Below are 6491 nucleotides of genomic sequence, written 5' to 3'. Positions count from 1 at the left end.
AGGACTCTGCAACCTCATGGTACTGTGCCAACAGGACCAGCCACAGTGCTACGATCTGCCCCAGCAACCACCTGTCTAGCCCATTTCTCCTCCCCGTTGTGGCCTGTGGTAGAGGCAGCGGCAATGCTGACAGGTAAGAGGTGTGATTCCCCTCATTTCACAAATGGCTCAAGGGAGGCAGAGAGAGAGAGAGAGGAAGTGTGCTGTTCAGGATCACACAGCAAGTAAGGCACAGGAACCAAGACTTTTGGGAGGAGGAATGAGTAATTGTGGGTTTGTCTTGGAAAAGGAGGAAAGGAGAGGGACAGGAGAAGGAGAGCTGGCTGTAGGGAGTGTGTGTGTGTGTGTGTGTGTGTGAGATGGGGTACTGGGGGACCACAGAGGGCCCCCCACTGAGAAGCAGAGGGAGAGGAGTTGAGAGAAAGCCCTGGCAGGGGCTGGTGGAAAAGCAAGTCCTGAGGCTGGGAGGATGGAACCAAGTGGATGGCACTGCTCTCAGAGGACCACAGGTGGGCTTGGTGGAGGACCACAGGTTGGACTTGTTGGGTGCAGGGAACAAGATCCACCGTCCCTTTGGCAGTCAGGTGGCAGCCAGTCTGCACCACGGAGATTGGATCCTAGTTATCCACAAGCTTCTTACCCTGTGGAAGAGAAACTGGCCTGAGAAAACAGGGAGGTTTGGGATTTTTCAGCCCTCCCCCCAGGAGTGCACATGAACACACAGACACAGACACACATACACACGCACGCACGCACATCCAAACATGAGGATTTAGGCTAGATTCTAGACTGACCTGGCTCAACACAGAAAGATGGTTTCTAGAAATGCAATATTAAACCTGGAAGAAGCTGAGGGTCCCTTGATGTATATGGAAGCACTGTGAAGGCTTTGAAGGATGAGGGAAGTGAGGTGAAGTGAGCTGCCCAAGGTCACACTGAAAGCTCAAGGAGACTTGGGGGGCCTGGGGCCAGAAACTGCCTCTTCCGTGGCTGCAGGTAGTGGGGCACTTCAAACCCGTGCAAGAAGCCAGTAGGATGACAGGTGGTGGGGTCAGCAGGATGGTGAAAGAGTGCCCCATAATTACTCACATTTATCGAGCATTCACTGTGTGTCAGACAGGCGCTATGCAGTTCTCAGGATGTGCACTATCTCTATGTCTCACACAAATCATATGAGGTTGGAATGGTAGTTAGCCTCATTTTACTGACAAGGAAATTAAGGCTCAGAGAGGTGAAGCGATTTGCAGTTAGGAAGCAGAAGATCCAGGTCTATCAGAGCCCGAGTTCAGGGCTTTGACTCTAGTGTGAATGAGACCCCCATGGTGGTGAGGAGAGAAAGGTAGGATGGATGGGTGGGGAGACTGGGCCAGGGTTCCGGTCCTGGTGAGTGCTCCCTTCATTCCTGGACCCCCACCCTCAGCTCACTGCAGGGGAGAGCCTCAGTGCCATCCTGCTTGTAGTCCTCTCTTGAAAGCAGGGCCCACAGCTGGCCAAGGCTGCCCACCAGACTGTGAGGACAGGGAGTTGTCATCTCTTCTGCAGAACAAAGATTTCTGACCTCACCCATAGCACAGCTGCAGATGGGCTCGCTGGGGAGGTCCAGAGCCGCAGGATGCAATGCACTGAACCCCAGGGCAGCCAGAATGCATACAGCCTTCTACTTGTAGCTCTGTTGAGTGACACAGCACAAGTCCCTTCCCAGCTCTGGGCCTCAGTGCCCCCCAGCTGTACCATGAAGAGTGGACTGAGGTTGTCTGAGGGCTCTGCCAGCTCTGACAGTCTAGGAATCTATGACATAAGCACATGGAAAGAGAACTGACAGTCTCTGGCAGGCCATGCCAGGCACCAGATGAAGAGCACTACAACTCCTCAAAATGGAATTGGAGCACAGAGGAAGTGAGGTTGGGATGAGTGGGACAGACGGTGAGGACAGATGGGCTTTCATTCATTCCTTCAAATGAGCGAGCGTGTGTTGAGCGCCTACTATATGCCATGAACTCTGCTAGGTGCTGCTGATGCAATAAAGAGCCCCTCTCCTGGAGGAACCTTAGCTGCCTGTCAGCAGCTGAACTGATTGGCCTCGGGAGGCAATGGAGAAATGTCCTTCCTTTCCTTTTCTGTCGCTGTCCTTGTGTCTCTGGCTTTCTCTCCTCTTCCTGTTCCTGCTCCTTCTCCTCTCTTTTGGGCTTTGTATCTCCCCTCTTCCCCTGCCTTTCCCCCCTTCCTAATTGTATCTCTGTCTTCCCTTCCCTTCTCTGTGTCTCACTGATGATGGGAGTAGGGGGTGGGAATCTGAGGGGTGGAAACTTCCACTTGAGTTCCCCTGCCAGCCTGGATGAGGACATTGGGAAGCTGAGAGGGGACTATATTAGATAGGAGGATTGAGGATCGGCTGACAGCCAGGTCATGGGAGGAGGGCGTGCTAGGCAGGGCACCTACGGCACAGGCCTCAATCAATGGGCTAGAACTGACTCATCCCCTTCTCCTCCCAACCAAGAGACAGGGTAGGGCTGTGGCAGTAAGGACAGATCCCCAGGGAAGGCTGAGGCGCACACATAGAGTGGGTGACTGGGATCAGGGAGGAGATTTTGGACAAATGCCACCTGTTATTTTCATGCTTGAAATTCCAATGGAGACTAAAGTTGAGGTGTTTGAGATGAGATGAAAAGGGAGCTCTGTGAAGGGAATCAATGAGATGGGCCGGGTTCAAGGCCCCACGTGAGTAACTTTGCTGAGCCTCAGTTTCTTCAGGTATAAAATAGACATAGTGCCAATCACCCAGAGTGGGACCTAAATGATCCCAGCTAAGGGATAGTGCTTTACCAATTGTAGGGATGGTCTGCTCCCCTCCACAGGGCAAGGACAGCAGGCCACAGTGCTAAGGAATGGGGTCAGACTTCAGAAGGACTTCCTGGCCTGGAGGTGGCAGAGCTGAGGCAGAGAATTTTGTGCGGGTTAGGACTGAGAGAAGAGTGCAGTGTGAAAGGGTGAGTGTGGGCACAGATGTAAGGGAGACTTCCTCTGTCGCGGCCAACTGGCTGGAGAGCCTCATTGGCCAGATCAGGCTAGAGACAGATCTGGGGCTGGGGCTGGGGCTGGGGAGCTTGGCTATGGCAGCTGGAAGCAAAGAAACCCCATCCACTCAAGCCCATGTGTTTCCCTTCCTCAGGAAGCAAAAAGAAAGACTTAAAGGATTTAGACCTCAGGGGGAAAAAAGAGAAGAGAATTAGAACCCAAATCCACATCTGGCCTGACAATATGGCTAACCCTAAGCTCTCTGCCCACCGAAGCGAAGCGTGGGGAGTGGGGCAGGCAGGGGAGCAGCTGGTTGCTCGTTCCAAGTGCCTTTCTGGTGACATCACTAACAACACAGGCGCCCACGTGGGGCAGGGCTGACTGCCCCCATCTGGATCCACCCAGAGCGAGGAAGGAGAAAAGATGGGGCTCCTGAAGGAAGCCGAAGTTCCTGCTTTGACTCAGCTAGAAATCTCTTAGGGCTTTGTTCTTCCCATCTATAAAATGGGCCCACCCTGCTCCCTGGCATGCAGGGTAATATTATGATTAAGTCTCCTGTGCGGAGAAAGGTGAGCAGCAGACACATATACCACAGACCACCCCCTGGAGTGGATGTCATGCACCTCCATGTTCCCAGCATTAGTGCCACAGAGCCTATGGGGGGAAGGGCGCTGTGGTGGCCATAGTCCCTTCAGCCGTTCAGAGGCTTTTCTGACAGAGACTGGCAGAATCAGCACCAGCAGGGTCTTTATATCTTGTTCTGCAGCAGAAGTGACTGTCCCAGGATCACCCAGTGAGACCAGAGCAGTAGTGGGACTTGCCCTCAGAGCTCCTGCCACCCAATCCAGGCAGAGCCCTTTCACTAGCACCTCATTGCCTCCTCAAGGTCCTCAAGGGTACAAGGGTGTCAGGTCGTCAGAAATAAAGGAGAATTAGCCCCTTGCATGGAGGGGCTGGGGTGGTGGACTAGTTCTCTTAGTCTTTGCACTTAAGATACTTGTCCCTGTCCCAGACTGGATCTGTGCCCCAGTTCCTGGAGATTTGGGACCCTCCAGACTAGGTTTGCCAGATAAAGTGTAGGACACTCAGTTAATTTTTTTTTGAGACTGAGTTTCGCTCTTGTTACCCAGGTTGGAATGCAACGGTACGATCTTGGCTCACCACAACCCCTGCCTCCCAGATTCAAGCAATTCTCCTTCCTCTGTCTCCTGAGTAGCTGGGATTACAGGCATGCACCACCACGCCCGGTTAATTTTGTAATTTTAGTAGAGATAGTGTTTCTCCATGTTGATCAGGTTGGTCTCAAACTGCCGACCTCAGGTGATCTGCCTGCCTTGGCCTCCCAAAGTGCTGGGATTACAGGCATGAACCACTGTGTCCGGCCTCAGTTAAATTTGAATTTGAGATAAGCAATGAATGATTTTTTTTCATATAAACATGTCCCAGATATTGCCTGGGATATACTTGTACTAACAGTACAAGTATTGTTTATCTGAAATTCAGATTGGAATTGGGTGCCCTGCATTTTTGTTTGCTAAATTTGGCAACCCTGCTCCTGACGGGCTGCCTTAAGGAACAGGAGGAGATGGCTGCCTCAGGGTCCCTGGCCCATGGGGCAGGGACTTCCCACTTTCAAATCCCTAGTCCTCAGCTGATCAACTGGAACCTCTTGCTGGCTCAGGGAACATGTTTAATTTGGTCGCTCATTAATTTGCACAGCTCTTTTTCTTCATCCTCCTGGGCCTGGTGCTGCTCTAATGAGTTAGGGTGGTAATGAAGAGGAACCCCTTCACGTGGAACAGCACAGGCCCACGGGCACTAGGGTGGGCCCCTCTGCCGCCACCTCCGCTGACCCACCTCAGGATCTGGTAGATGGCATTGAGGGGATCTGAAGGGAGACCCTGCCTGCCTCCAGGGCTGGCCTCATTGGAAAGGTCTGAAGGGGGATTGGGTGGCTACCCTCTGACCCTTCACTGGTGAATTCCGCAAGTGTGGGGAGGGCATGGAGGCTGAGGGGATAGAGAACAGGCTGCAAAAACAGGCGACAGGCGGGGCAGCAAGGTCTGTGATCCCCAACAACCGTCTACATTGGGACTTCAGAAATTGGGCAAGAAGATTCCAGTATGTGAAGGTGATGAAAGAAGGCTGAGGTCAGGGTCTGGGGAAAACTCAAAGCCATGTTCTCCAGAGTGAATGCTTACCCTGAGCCATTCTGCAAAGAAACACTTTTGTGGTTATATTTGTCTGGGAGACACAATAGACTGTGACACACAGAAACACACATATCCTCAGTGATTTGCTTGTATGTTAGCTTACTGAAGGCTCTGAGAAGTCCTGCAGTAGAAAACCAGAAACCAAAAAACTCTTCAAATTGGTTTAACTGGGCTTTTCCCATATTTGTTTGACATAGAATCTTCGTTTGTCCTAGTGCCTCTTAGCCTTCCCTTTCTGGGCACTCTTGCTCTCTGGGACACACTTTGATGCTCTGCAGCCATGCCTCAGGTGGGGCACAGTGGCCGCTGTGGGTGGGGTAGCAAGGTTCCTCTGGGCCCGAGTGGCCATACCTGTTGGATCCCATCACACTGGCCTGGTGTCCAGGCTTCAGCTCAATCCTCTGCCTGCTCCATTCTTTCATTTTACATGGACATTTTTCCCAGGCTGTCCATGTAGATATATGTAGGAACATGTGCCTACCAGTGTGGGCTAATCCAGAAAGCCCAAGAACGTCAAGTGAGAGACAGAGATAGAGACTGCTTTTGATTTTCTTTCCTGGTCCACTTTCTTGGATAACTGACTTCTTCCATCATTCCACTAGGAAATATCCTAGTAGTCAGCTAATGATGGAGTCCACTCTGGTCACACCATCTACCTGAGCTCATGCACTAGTTCCTTTCAGGAATGTAGAGAAAGTCTCCAAAGTGCAGAATTGTCAGGCCTGGCCTCTACCCACTGAGGAACGCATAGCAGAGAGGGACAGAGGCTGCATTCTGGGCCCAGCAGTACCAGTTCAAACATTTGTTCTACTTCTGGCTGCTTAGGAGGATTCTAGAAATGACAGGAAGGTCTCCACTATAGCTTCAGCTCAAGATTAAAGGTCAGCTCCATGAGAACAGGGACTGTCTGTCTTGTTATCCCTGTGCTCCCAGTGCCTGACACAAGGTCTGGCATGCTGTGTGTGTGTGTGTGTGTGTGTGTGTGTGTGTGTATGCATGCAAGCAGGAATACACATTAACAAATGTTTTTGAGCACTTACCATGTGTCAGGCATTGTCCTAAGAATTTTACATGGAATAACCTATTGAATCCTCACAACCATCCTCTGAGGTAAGTACTATTATTATGCCCACTTTACAGATTCAGACACTGAGGCACAGGGGGTGAGTAGCTCACTCCAGGTCACACAGCCAATAAAAAGTACAGCCAGAGTTCAACACAGGCAGTCTGACCCCAGAGCTCTTTAGCTAAACCCACTGTTCC

This window comes from Cebus imitator, unplaced genomic scaffold (genome assembly GCF_001604975.1).
Source record: "Cebus imitator isolate Cc_AM_T3 unplaced genomic scaffold, Cebus_imitator-1.0 Scaffold582, whole genome shotgun sequence".
NCBI lineage: Eukaryota > Metazoa > Chordata > Mammalia > Primates > Cebidae > Cebus > Cebus imitator.
This window is presented reverse-complemented; position numbering follows the sequence as displayed.